Raw genomic sequence first — 14,786 nt, 5'->3', positions numbered from 1 at the left:
CCATTGGCAACAGGAGGAGCATCCGGCCAGTAAACACTCTGCTAGCTTCATTCAATTGCCCAGATTCCACCCTGCAAGGGATTATGGGGTCATTAAAAGAAGATGATCATCTGCTGGACTACACCCTTCTCCAATCTGCCTTTTCCCACATTGTAATGGATCTCCATCCTGTGTCCATCAGCACTTTGGTGGAGACCATATCAACTCCCTTGGGCTGACCATTGTCTTCTTCCTAAGGCCTGTGCTTGCTTTTACTCAATTTTTTTGTTTCTGGCCGAATCCCGGTTCTTATTCAGTGGGATATTGATAGTCCTCAACGTACGACCACAACTGACCCCCAAATTACTAAGCGAGGCGGTTGTTCAGTGAATATTTGACTCCTGGTAACTGTCTTTACAGAATTTATTAGGTTCAATTTTGGATCTGTTTTTTTCAGGCAGAATTTCCATCTCTGGTGTTGGGTCAAATGTTGACTTCTACTTGACTTCTAACTTCTCCACTTCTGGTTCTGGTTGCAGAACCTGTTCTACAGTTGCTTTCCTGGGTGGGGGGTTTTTTTTTTTTGCCCCTTGGCCTCTTTCCATTTCCAGGTAGCCCTGTGTCCTCAATTTCAACATCTGGCCAAGCCTGAAATATCTTCACTCTACATTTTTCATGCCATAGGTCATGTGTAACAAATCTTGTTTATATGGATGCTAGAAAGACCATTGAGTATTTGACTCCATGTAACTATCTTTAGAGGGATGCGGTGGCTCAGTGGCTAAGACGCTGAGCTTGTCAATCAGATAGGTCAGCAGTTTGGTGGTTCGAATCCCTAGGGGTGTGTGCCATGAAAATACATAAATAAAATAAATGACTTTTACATCTATCTATCTATCTATCTATCTATCTATCTATCTATCTATCTATCTATCATCTATCTATCTATCTATCTATCTATCTATCTATCTATCTATCTATCTATCTATCATCTATCTATCATCTATCTATCATCTATCTATCTATCTATCTCTATCTATCTATCTATCTATCTATCTATCAATCATCTATCTATCTATCTATCTATCTATCTATCTATCTATCTATCTATCTATCTATCTATCTATCTATAAATGGTTGTTTCTGTTTATTTCCAGCTCTGGAACGCCTCAAGCGCTTTCAACCAAACTTGGTCCATAGATGACTTACTGTCTGGAAAAAGACACCGTGGGGGTAAGACACCCCTAACACCCCTCCGGGTGTGTGTTCTGTTAAGATGCACCCTGTTGTGCCTTCAAATGGCTTCTACTGTACCGCACAGTGGAGTTGGCATGGTAACAGCTTCACAGCATTCCACAAGGGGGCTCCCTCTGGTAAGGGGGAAAATCCAACATTAAAAAGTACATTTGGTCTGGACATTTTCCCCTTATAAATAAATAGCCAGGTTATCAGCTAGTTTGACATAAAAACAAGCAAATAAATACAAATGAATAAGAGTGTGTTCCATGAAAAGTTTTTAAGAAGACGTTGGATAAGCATTTGTCTGAAGTGGTGTAGGGTTTCCTGCCTAAGCAGGGGGTTGGACTAGAAGACCTCCAAGGTCCCTTCCAACGCTGTTATTCTATTTTACTCTATCATAAAGTCTAACGGTCGGTTGCTTTCTTCCAGGAATTTTCTTGAAAGAAATTCTTATTTTCGATTTGGCCTCTAGAGGGTAGATGAATTACACTTTATGCTTCCTCTTGCGACTAAATGAAGCAATTGCATGAATTTTGCTTCTTTGGGGAAAAAAAAAATCTAGCTACCTTGGAGGGAGCCGGAAAGATGCAAAAGATTTACTTGTTTATTCTTTACTCATTACATTGACGAGCTTCTTAGCAACTGAAGCACGTCCTTTTCAGAATAAAAATTATTCCCATCATTTCAGAATAATGGGGATTTCAGAATGCTGTGGAAATTTACTGAAATGGGCTCGCATAACACAGGTTGTAAGTTGCTGGTTTTTTTCCCCAGTATATATGTCGTTATAACTTGGAAGGGTTGCGAAACGGATCGTCATAAGTCAAGGACTAGCTATACTTGGGGAAAATGTCTGCAGGCTGGAACCAAATTTTAATGAAGCCACAGTATAAAATCTGAATTTGCAGCATTGCCCAGATGGCGCAACATTAAAAGTTTCTTTTTTCTTGGCGCTCCTAGTTTTCGATGTTCCGTTTCCAAAATAAATCCAAGTAGGTCTGATGGTTTGAATTACGGGTAGTGCTTGACTTACAACAGCTCGTTCAGTGACCATTGAAAGATACAACAGCACTGAAAAAAGCAGACTTACGACCGTTTTTCACAGTTATGACTGTTTTGCAGCATCCTTAGGATCATGTGACACCCCCAAATGCTGCAACCATCATAACTACGAGCCAGTTGCCAATTCTGATCACGTGATAATTACGGGGGATGCGGCAATGGTTGTTAAGTGTGGAAAATGGTCGTAACTCATGTTTTTCTGGTGTCATTTCAAATGGTCCCTAAATGGACTGTTGTGAGTCGAGGTTTTCCCAGTTGCAATGGGTGGCTGGGAAGGTTGGACCATAAGGAAGGCTGAGCGCCAAAGAATGGAGGCCTTTGAACTCTGGTGCTGGAGAAGAAGACTCCTGCATTGAGTCCCTTGGACTGCAAGGCCATCCAACCGGTCAGTCCTAGAGGAGATCAACCCTGACTGCTCTTTAGAAGGCCAGATCCTGAAGAGGAAACTCAAATCCTTTGGCCACCTAATGAGAAGGAAGAAGGACTCACTGGGGAAGAGCCTCATGTTGGGAACGATGGAGGGCAAAAGAAGAAGAAGGGGACGACAGAGAAGGAGGTGGCTGGATGGAGTCACAGAAGCAGTTGGCTTGAGCTTAAATGGACTCCAGAGGATGGTCGAGGAAAGGAATTCCTGGAGGAACATTGTCCATGGGGTTGCGATGGGTTGGACACAACTTTGCAACTAACAACAACAAGTGGAAGACTACCTGTATAATTACAAGAATGAGATGGTCATTCAATTCCAAATCTAATATAAACATTCCATATCTTTCGTCACTTGGGCCCTGCCTTTTCTCCTTGTCATTTTTTGAATTATGATTTCTAGCTTCTTGTTTTTTCTTAAAGCGTGAAAAACAAACATACCCAAATATTTATCACGAACAAATAACTCCACCAAGTTCAACGTACACTATCCGGTTTTAAGATCAGAGACACTCCCTGTTGGCCACACAACATGCAATGACTTGAAAGGGGCCACAAAGAGGAAGAAGTCACATTATTTGTCCATTCTGAAGGCCGTGGAAGGAAATGGTAGGTTTGAGGGAGAGCCAAAAAGGAGGTGCATTAAATCTTTTCATTATTTGAGCTCGCCTTCCCAACTTCCTTGTATTTCACATCCGCAGTAAAGTCTCAGAGAAAACGTCTCCTATATACTTCTGTAAAAGCTCCACAGTTGTTCAACAACTTTACACTCAAGTCGGTTGTGGCGCTAAACTTCAATGTTTGATTGAAGTGGAGAACACCTCCAACACAAGGGAAATGACCTCTCTCAAAACTCTGGATCTACTGTGTGCCCAACAGCTTTTTCCATTGAGTGGAGAACACAATGGATCATCCTAGATCTTCCACTGAGTTGAGAACGTAATGGATCTATTGTGCCCAACACCTTTTCCCATTCAGTGGAGAACACAATGGATCACCCCAAATCTTCCACTGAGTGGAGAACATCATGGATCATCCTAAATCTTCCACTGAGTTGACAATGTAATGGATCTACTGTGCCCAACACCTTTTCCCATTCAGTTGAGAGCACAATGGATCATCCCAAATCTTCCACTGAGTGGAGAACATCATGGATCATCCTAAATCTTCCACTGAGTTGACAACGTAATGGATCTACTGTGCCCAACACCTTTTCCCATTCAGTTGAGAGCACAATGGATCATACTAGATCTTCCACTGAGATGAGAATGTCATGGATCATCCTAAATCTTCCATTCAGTTGAGAACATAATGGATCTACTGTGCCCAACACCTTTTCCCATTCAGTTGAGAACACAAGGGATCATCCCAAATCTTCCACTGAGTGGAGAACATCATGGATCATCCTAAATCTTCCACTGAGTTGAGGACATGATGGATCTACTGTGCCCAACATCTTTTTCCACTGACCTGAGAAATGACGGGTCATCCTAAATCTTCCACTAAGTTGACAACGTGATGGATCCCTGGCTTCCCTGGCTGTTTTTGTCCCTGCTCTGCCAACAATCTTAGTAGCTGCAAAATTGGACGTATGCCCTCATTCATTGGAATGTGACACACAGAATAGGCCAAAACACACATTCTGGTAGAGAGAAGTTCTCTGAGGATGAGTCCAAAACCTCAGAAGACTAAACCTCTGGTCCCGGGGAGCGACCGAGGTTGGATCTTGCAATCTTTAACATCACTTGGTTCCATAAAAGAACCAAGCTCTCTTGAGCTTTGATCAAACTTCATCCAAAGAGGGAGGGAGAGAGAGAGAGGGAGAGAGAGAGAGAGGGAGAGGGGGGGGGATTTAATTCCTCCATTTCCCAATTCACTTAAACGCCAACAGGCAACCATCCCATCAAGTGACTAATATTGCACACAAGTACTATTAGTCAAAATGACTAAAGTCTTGTAAGGGATCCATAAGTACACCATGCCTTCAACAATAATCAAATGAAGCCGCTAGGACTATTAAGGCATATCGAAAGCCTAATTGTGAGCTATTGGGAAGAGGCCAGGAAAGGAGCGGAAAAGAGAAACGAAGCTATATAAACAGTCAAGAAACAGAGGGTGATTCTGTTGGCAGCTTCTCTCATAAGTGATGAGATAGATAGCAGGAAAGGAAACAGCCAGTCAAATCATTCAGAGAAACTCCACCTTAATTAACTGCCTACAAACGAGGTGGAAAATTTGCTGTAATTCCAAAAATCTGCAATCGCCCAGACTTGCATTAAAGAGACGGGATTGAAATCTGTCCGATTCTGACTTCTTTTGTGCCTCAATGGAACAGAATAACAGAGTAGGAAGGGACCTTGGAGGCCTTCTAGTCCAATCCCTTGCTCAAGCAGGAAACTGTATACCATGCCAGGCAAATGTTGGAGCACCCACAATTTCTGGTGGCAAGTTGTTCCACTGGTTAATGTTTGTCACTGTTAGGAAGTTTCACTTTAATTCCAGGTTGCTTCTCTCCTTGGTTGGTTTCCATCCATTGTTTCTTGTTCTGCCTTCGGGTGCTTTGGAAGATAAATTGACCCCCTCCTCTTTGTGGCAGCCTTTCAAATACCAGAACACTGCTGTCATTGTCCCTTTTTTGACCTTCTTATCTCTAGACTAGCCAAACCCAAATCCTGCAACCGTTCTTCATATGTTTTAGTCTTTGGGCCTTTAATAATCTTAGTTGCTAAGATATAGATATAGATTTGATAGATGATACATAGATGATAGATAGATAGATAGATAGATAGATAGATAGATAGATAGATAGATAGATAGATAGATAGATAGATAGACAGACAGACAGACAGATAGACAGAGATAGAACAGAGATAGAGATATATGTGAGGGATGTGGTGGCTCAGTGGCTAAGACGCTGAGCTTGTCGATCAGGAAGGTTGGCAGTTCAACGGTTCGAATCCCTAGCACCCTGTAACAGAGTGAGCTCCCGTTACTAGTCCCAGCTTCTGCCAAACTAGCAGTTTGAAAGCATGTAAAAAAATGCAAGTAGAAAAATAGGAACCACCTTTGGTGGGAAGGGAACAGCGTTCTGTGCACCTTCGGTGTTGAGTCATGCCGGCCACATGACCACGGAGACGTCTTCGGACAGCGCTGGCTCTGCTGCTTTGAAACGGAGATGAGCACCGCCCCCTAGAGTCTGGAACGACTAGCACGCCTGTGCGAGGGGAACCTTTACCTTTACATACTTTAAATAGGTAGGTAGGTATGTAGGTAGGTAGATGATAGATATAGATAGATAAATAGATATAGATTTCTCTATTTTATAGGTAGGTAGGTAGGTAAGTAGGTAGGTAGGTAGTTAGATAGATAAACAGACAGACAGGCAGATTGATATATATATATAGAGAGAGAGATATAAGAAATGCCTATATTTCCTGTTTGATGCATTTTGTAGACAAATGATGTCAAATTATTGGCTGAGAAGAATTCTGGCTTAGTGAACAGAAGTCCAATTGCGGTTTGTAAGTCAAGAACTACACATACTACCAGGCTAGATAATATCCCACAATGGGATATTATTCCAGGCTTCTTAGTCACCATCACGTTTACACCAGGCTGAGACTCGTGGTGGGAAACCACCTCCTCTCTTTTGAATGTTCAAAACATTCCCCTCCATTCTCGACTGCTCAGCCTGTCCACGGTGCCATAAACAGGCAGAAGGAACTACGAGGGTGAAGTGATCCCACTCTCTTACTCGTTACTGGCGCTGACTTTCAAGTAGCTGCCCAGCCTCAAGCAGGAGGTTAAGAGAGGAATAAAGATATTTCTGGTTTGGTTTTGTAGTACCGACTGCCTCATTAGAGTCTGCCACATGTTGTTTACTAGGGAGAGTCAAGTCTCACTTTCCTTTTTTAAAAAAACGTTTTTTATCAAATAAAGGTGAAGAATGATTTCCAGAGCTTGGGGTATGAACTTAGTAGTATAGGTTGTAGGCTTATCTTTTCAGAGGTTTTACCTGTATATAAGGAACAAAAAGGGAAGGGCCAGCGTGTAGCAGAGTTTAATGTGTGGCTAAAGGGGTGGCTTTGGTTTTATTAGTCATGATGCCTGCAGCTGGTCCAATGATAAACTGTACAAAAGAGATGGGTTGCACCCATCCAAGAAAGGGACTGAGTTGCTTGGCATTAAATTCACAGGTTTTCTGGATAAACATTTAAACTGAACAGTGGGGACAGAGAATTAATTGATACAGAACATTTCTGTCCCCAGCAATCTAAAATTCATAGGGTTATCAGTGCACGTAACACAGATGTTTGTGCGGGTAAGATTATCACTCCCGATGTCAAGCAAAACCAAGCATTTAATAGTGATTGCCATACCATGTGCATGAATCATACAAGTGGCAAGAAAATAGGGGGAGTCAGGCATAACACAGGTTATGTAGACAGTAAAAACAGGGTCAATCAAAATGGACTCAAATGTCTATACACCAATGCACAGAGTATGAGGAACAAACAGGGTAAATTAGAAATTCAAGTAAAAGAGGGCAGACATGATATTGTTGCCATTACAGAAACTTGGTGGGATGAAACCGACAAATGGAACATACAGCTAGAAGGATTTAAATTATTTAAAAGAAATAGACCAAATAAAAGAGGAGGTGGAGTTGCACTATATATAAGAAATAATTGCCTCTCTACAGAAATAGAGCACAACAAAGATGAGAACTATCTTGAATGCATTTGGGTCAATATTAAAGGTTGGGGAGGAAATGACATTGCCCTAGGTCTATACTACAGGCCACCCAACCAAGCAGAGGAACTAGATGAACTTTTTGCTAGTCAGCTAACTAAGGTATGTAGGAAGCACACCACAATAGTAGTGGGGGATTTTAACTACCCTGACATTAACTGGGAAACAAACTCTGCACCAAGTGGAAGATCCAACAGGTTCCTAACAAACCTAGCAGACAACTTTGTTTCCCAAAAAGTAGAGAAGGGAACAAGGGGATCAGCCATATTGGACTTAATTCTCACAGAGAGGAAATGATAGAAGGTGTTGAAGCCACAGGAACCTTCGGGGTAAGTGACCATGCAATATTGGAATTCAACATTATGCAAACACAAGTAGTAGAACAAAGTGAAACTAGAGTCTTGGACTTTAAGAGAGCTAATTTCAATAGACTTAGAGAGAGCTTGGGAAAAATTACATGGATGACAATCCTCAAGGGGAAAACAACTCAAGAAGCTTGGGAAATTTTGAAAAATGAGATTACAAAAGCCCAGTCTAGCACAATACCAATGAAGAAGAAAAATAACAGCTCCCAAAAGAAACCAGCATGGCTGCATAAAGAACTCTCTGACAAATTGAAAGACAAAAAAGATAAGTACAAAAAGTGGAAAGGGGGGGACATAACTAAGACAGAATATCAGCAAATAGCCCGAGCCTGTAAAGATGAACTGAGGAAAGCTAAGGCTCACAATGAGGAAAGGCTTGCCACAAAAGTAAAAATTAAAAAAAGCTTCTTCCAACATGTTAAAAACAAGAAAAGAGTTAAGGAAACAATTGGTCCATTGCTGGGAGAAAGTGGCAAGAAGGTGACAAGCAACAGGGAGAAAGCAGAACTATTTAACTCATGTTTTGCATCTGTCTTTACACAAAGGGATAAAACAGTCCAACCTATCAAAAACAGCACCACAAAAATCAGATTAGGAACACAAGTTGAAATAGGGAAGAAAATGGTAAGTGAGCATCTGTCTACCCTAGACGAGTTCAAATCACCAGGACCGGATGGATTACAACCCAGGGTGGATTTTACAACATGGATTTGCAAAAACAGATCATGCCAGACTAATCTTATTGCATTCTTTGACAAAGTGACAAAATTAGTGGATCAGAGGAATGCCGTCGATATAGTTTACTTGGACTTCAGTAAGGCATTTGATAAGGTAGACCATAACCTACTACTAGATAAAGTAGAAGAATGTGGGTTAGACAACATCACCACCAGATGGATTCGTAACTGGCTGACCAACCGCACTCAACATAGTCCTCAATGGAACTGCATCTACATGGAGGGAGGTATGCAGTGGAGTACCCCAAGGCTCTGTTTTGGGCCCAGGACTCTTCAACATCTTCATCAATGATTTGGATAAGGGAATAAATGGGGAACTCTTCAAATTTGCAGATGACATCAAGCTGGCAGGAATAGCCAACATTCCAGAAGACAGGCTAAAGATACAGAAGGATCTTGACAAACTTGAACATTGGGCACTATCTAATAAAATGAAATTCAGTGGTGAAAAGAGTAAGGTTCTACATTTTGGCAAGAAAAACGAAATGCACAGGTACAGTATAGGTGGTACCTTGCTCAACAGTAGTAACTGTGAAAGGGATCTTGGAGTCCTAGTGGGCAACCATTTAAATAGGAGCCAGCCGTGTGCAGCAGCTGCCAAAAAAGCCAACACAGTTCTAGGCTGCATCAACAGAGGGATAGGATCAAGATCACGGGAAGTGTTAATACCACTTTATAAGGTCTTGGTAAGGCCACACTTGGAATACTGCATTCAGTTTTGGTCGCCGCGATGTAGAAAAGATGTGAAGACCCTAGAAAGAGTGCAGAGAAGAGCAAAAAAGAGGATTAGGGGACTGGAGACTGAAACATATGAAGAACGGTTGCAGGAACTGGATATGTCTAGTTTAATGAAAAGAAGGACTAGGGGAGACATGATAGCAGTCTTCTAATATCTCAGGGGTTGCCCCAAAGAAGAGGGAGTCAAACTATTTTCCAAGGCACCTGAGGGAAGAACAAGAAGCAATGGGTGGAAACTAATCAAGGAGAGAAGCAACTTAGAACTGAGGAGAAATTTCCTGACAGTTAGAACAATTAATCAGTGGAACAGAAGTTGCCTCCAGAAGTTGTGAATGCCCCAACACTGGAAGTCTTTAAGAAGATGTTGGATAGCCATTTGTCTGAAATGGTATAGGGTTTCCTGCCTAGGCAGGGGGTTGGACTAGAAGACCTCCAAGATCCCCTCCAACTCTGCTATTGTATTGTATTGTAAATATTAAAAACATTGGACATAGTGCGACATTTCTGGCATAAATAGTGTTTGCATCTTACAACAATTACATTTTATATCCATTACACAGGTATGTGTAGTCAGTCAGATTACCTGTCCGTTGATCCTTTCTTTTATATAATTACTAACCATATAAATACATATCCAATTCCTACCTATCACACATTCTTAATACCATGTTTTCCAATTCTTAACTTGTCTGTGTTTTCCTGTCCTGACTTTTCCCCCTCCTTTCTAACCATCGGTATCATTTGTCCCAGATTTCGTGACATTCCGTCTCCTGCTTTTTCTCTGAGCTTTAGAGTCAGTCTGTCCATTTCTGTGCACGTCGGTATCTTACTTATTATCTCTTGTTCCGAGGGAGTCACTTTGTTTTTTAAGGTCTCACTTTTAAGGTTCTCACACAACTTTTTTTGGTGAGAAAAACAAACCAGAGGACGGGTGAATCATTTGGTAGTTTATCCTTCCCACATTCGGACGATCCAGGAAAGGAGAAGTGGTGAGAGAGGCCAATGGGTTTGTTACAGGAGTCCTCGGCTTAAGACCGGCTTCAACTGAGCCCAACAATTCTCGAAATCCCCCCCCCCAAAAAAAAGGTGTTACGTGAGTTTCGCCCCATTTGAATTTCTTGTTCCAGGGGTGAAGGGAGTCTCTGCATTTGTTAAGTTGGCAACACGGTTGTTCAGTATGTTCCTGGTTGACTTTGCCAGGTTGCAAACGCGGATCACGTAACACTGCAACCGTCATAAATAGGAGACAATGGCCAAGCACCTGAATTTTCATCTGGTGGCCACGGGGGATGCTGCGATGGTCGTAAGTGTGAAAAAAACGGTCCTTTTCTCAGGGACGTTGCAATTTTGAACGGTCACTAAATGAACTGTTGTAAGCCGAGGACTACCTGTATAAGAGTTCTCCCACCCACCCACCCCCACCCACCCCCGGTCAACAGTGGCTTCGTGCAGAATGAAAGGCAGGACATCACGTAGAATAATAAGAAAATTACATCACTTTTTATCTTCACCACGATTCAGGCAGGTTTGGTCCAAATTCCCCCTGATCCCAACACCCTTCCAAGAAGAATAAAATCAGTTTTTGCAACCTTGGAAACGATTAGGGCGGGGCCCTTGGCACTCTCTGAGCGTGGTAGCTTTCTTCCACACATTTCGTTACCCAACATCATCAGTGCTAGTAAGGGAGCGGGTTGTGGAGAGGAGGAGGAGAAGGAGGAGGAAAGGTGGTGGAGGAGGAGGAGGAGGAGAAGGAGAAGGAGAGGAGGAGGAGGACGACTGTGGGGTCCTTGGTGCTCTCTGAGCTTGGTGGTTTTCTTTCCTTACCCAACTAGGTAACATCATCAGTGCTGGAAGGGAGTGGGGTTTGTGGAGAGGAGGAGGAGGAGAGGCTGAGGAGGAGAAGGAGGAGGAGAGGAGGAGAGGTGGAGGAGGAGAACGGTGGGGTCCTTGGTGCTCTCTGAGCTTGGTTGTTTTCTTGCAGATGTTTCATTAACCAACTAGGTAACATCATCACTGCTAGAAGGGAGGAGGAAGAGGAGGAGAAGAAGGAGGAGGCCCAAACCAGTAGCATTTCACCCCTACCTTGGAGTTCTAGTCCAACCCCCTGCTAAAGCAGGAGGCCAGATACCATTCCAGACAAATGGCTGTCCAACCGCTTCTTGAAAGCCTCCAGTGATGAAGCATCCACAACTTCTGGTGGCAGGCTGTTCCACTGGTTAATTGTCCTCACTGTTAGGAAGTCTCTTCTTAGTTCTAGGTTGCTTCTCCCCTGGACTAGTTTCCATCCAGCGTTTCTCGTCCTGCCTTCTGATGCTTTGGAGAATAAGTTGTTCCTCCTCCTTCTTTGGGCCAGGCACCTTAAATGGCAACATATTGTTTGATTGCTTGTTCCTTTATTGTTAATGCCCCAAAGGTGTTTTTTTTTTCAAGAGGCAACTGAACTTTCTGGTTTTTTGAAAGAAAGACTTCAAGAATAAAACCAGAAAGTCCAGTTGCCTCTTGACAAAAAAAAAAACACCTTTGGGACAACCACGGGACAAGCATGATGGAGAACCTCCATAGACATTCACTGTTAATGGTTGATCCTAAAGAAAACAAGCTATGAAGTTTAATAAAGGTGTTTTTCTTTCTTTCTCTTTTTCTTTCTTTCTCACGGCCTCTCCTCTTATGTCAACACCACAAAGGCAGCTCGGGGCTTTGTTGTTTGGTTATTGGGCAATGCATAAACTCTTAATCACTTCCCATGAATGGCTTTGGCAAGGTGAGCACTGAACCTCTAGTAAATGTTTTATAGGTGGGCGAAGTATTAATTCCGGGAAACTATTAGAATGTCTTAGGCTGAACAATGCCTTCGTCTTAAGTCTTGCATCTCGGCTGTTGTCCTAACAGATCTAACTTTGGGATAAAAGAGTTGGATGGCAGCCACTCACTGCTCTGAACTTCTCCAGATGGTTTCACCACTCAATGGGAAAAGCAGACTCAAAATGTGGCAGTAGTAGAAATTACTGATCTCCTCCTCCTCCTCCTCCTCCTCCTCCTCCTCCTCCTCCTCCTCCTCCTCCTCCTCCTCCTCCTCCTCCTCCTCCTCCTCCTCTTCCCCTTCCCCTTCCCCTTCCCTTCTCCTTCTTCTTCCATATCTGTCATTGGACATTGGTGATCATGTTGGTAATCCTTTTTTTATCAACAGCCACATGAAAAAGTGCTGCTGAGGTGTCTGGATAGGACAGGACAGGAATAGAATTAATAGAACAGAACAGATAGATAAAACAATAACTTTATTGTCACTTTGAATGTCCACTAATCATCATACATTAAAATGAAATTTCATTGCATGCAGGTCTCAAAGGGTCACTACCTCTTTATACTACATAAACATGACAAAATAAATAAATACATACATACATACATACATACATACATACATACATAGGTACGTATATGCCCACATATATGATACGAAGAAACCAAAAAGTCCAGTTGCCTCTTGGGAAAGTTGTCCCAAAGGACAACCGTAACCTGGATGGCTGAGAAATCTCCATAGGGCCACTGCCTGCAAGGGTTAATTTTCAGCTGCCTTTCCCTGTTTGCTTGGGTGCCCTTCGAATTATGCTGCGTGGAAGTGCCCACCTGAGCCCCCTCCGGCCTCTCCTGCTTTCTTTGCACATCCGAAAGCAGGCCTGAGAAGAAGCAGGGATTCATTCCCACGTTTAGCTGGCTAAAGCACCGTCCGTGTAATCCCAAGTGCGTTTTCTTTGTGGAGTTTGCATGGGGAGGAATGCAAAGCGGCCTCATTGTGTGATTTCTAGCTGCCTTAGTCAGGGATGACGATTCTTGAACCCGGAACGAGGGCTTTTCTTAAACAAAACCAACATTACAAATCTCTCCCGAGTTTTTCTTTTTTTCGTCGTGATTATTAATTAGGCCCTCGACACTCAATCAGCACGCTGGCGGCTCTGTTGATCTAACTCTCTTTCTTATAAATTTATAAGTGGCTGGAAAACAGGAAATAGAAGTCTTGATTTGTGGGTTTTTTTTTCCTAAACCAGTATTGAATAAAAATTAACCAAAGTTACCAATTACTATCAAACTTTAAAGTATTGACTACAATGTAAATCTAATGGTGATAAGAACAATTAATATTATTGCAAGTGTTAGTACTACTGTTTTTGCATTATTAGAGAAGTTAAAACCGATAGGAAGGCGATGGAGGATGGAGAACTACAAAGGCTAAACTTGAATGCCGATACAGAAGGCTCTATAACTACTTTATAATCACAAGTTGAAATAGGGAAGAAAATGGGTAAGTGAGCACCTGTCTACCCTAGACGAGTTCAAATCACCAGGACCGGATGGATTACACCCCAGGGTTCTGAAGGAACTGGCAGACGAGATCTCAGAACCACTGAACTATATCTTTCAGAAATCCTGGAGCACCGGGGAACTGCCAGAGGACTGGAAAAGAGCTGATATGAAATTTTAAAAAGAGTGGGTTGAATGATTCATTTTTAGTATTTCTCTCTCTCTCTCTCTCCTCCCTCCCTCCCTCTCTCTCTTTATTTCTCTGTCTGTCTGTCTGTCTCTCTCCCCTCTCTCTCTCTCTCTCTCTCTCTCCTCCCTCCCTCTTTCTATCTCGCTCTGTGTCTATCTGTCTTTCTCTCTCTCTCTTTCTCTCTCTTCTCTCTCTCTCTCTCTCTCTCTCTCTCTCTCTCTCTCTCTCTCTCTCTCTCTCTCTCTCTCTCTCTCTCTCTCTCTCTCTCTCTCTCTCTCTCTCTCTCCCTTTTTAAGCTTGTGCTTCCAGGGCCATGGGATGGTAGATAGATTAGCTTGTAGAGAAGAAAACGCACGCATTCTTGCTAGGCTATGAACCTCTGCTTCTTACCTCACCAAGCCAAATGGATAAACGTAATGGCCAGTTTGGGGAAGAAAATCTATTTTCTAACAATGTCCAGAATTTGGAGTCCTCGTTGCTCTCTCAAAGTTGGTTGTTCTCTCGCATATGTTTCATGACCCAACTAGGTAACGTCATCAGAGCGAGGGAGTGTGAGGCTGCTGTACTACCTCCTTTCGGCTTGATGGACAGGTAGACCATCAAATCAGAGGAACACCCATGGGCTTGCCGCTCTCATGTCATAGTGAAATGTCTAGAAACACTCCCACAACCAAAACTATGGACCTGGTATGTGGACAACACACCGTTGTCATAATAAAAATAGAACAACTGTAGACAGAAACTATCAACATGCTTCAAGGAATAAAATGGACAATGTAAGAAGAATAGAACAACACACTATATCCTCATCCATGGGGATATCTTCATCCATAGAAGTAATAACAGCAAATTCAAATTCAGAATAGAGCTGGAAGAAACCTTGGAGGTCTTCTACTCCAACCCCTGCTCAGGCAGGAGACCCTATACCATTTCAAACAAATGGCTGGCCAATCTCTTCTTAAAAACTTCCATTGTTGGGGCATTCACAACTTCTGGTGGCAA

General features: G+C 42.6%; 1 protein-coding gene across 1 annotated transcript in view; it reads right to left on the bottom strand.

Moving 5' to 3' along the window:
* LOC309394437 (phospholipase A and acyltransferase 1-like) overlaps positions 1–11,669 on the bottom strand; it is a 20,171-nt gene extending 8,502 nt beyond the window's left edge. The window contains exon 1 of the mRNA XM_081957585.1: positions 11,378–11,669. The gene's annotated coding sequence lies outside the window, so the exon portion shown is untranslated. The remainder of the gene's footprint in view (positions 1–11,377) is intronic.
* Between the last annotated feature and the right edge of the window lie 3,117 nt (positions 11,670–14,786).

This window comes from Natrix helvetica, assembly GCF_964273705.1.
Source record: "Natrix helvetica genome assembly, chromosome: 6".
NCBI classification, from domain to species: Eukaryota; Metazoa; Chordata; class Lepidosauria; order Squamata; family Natricidae; genus Natrix; species Natrix helvetica.
This window is presented reverse-complemented; position numbering and strand designations above follow the sequence as displayed.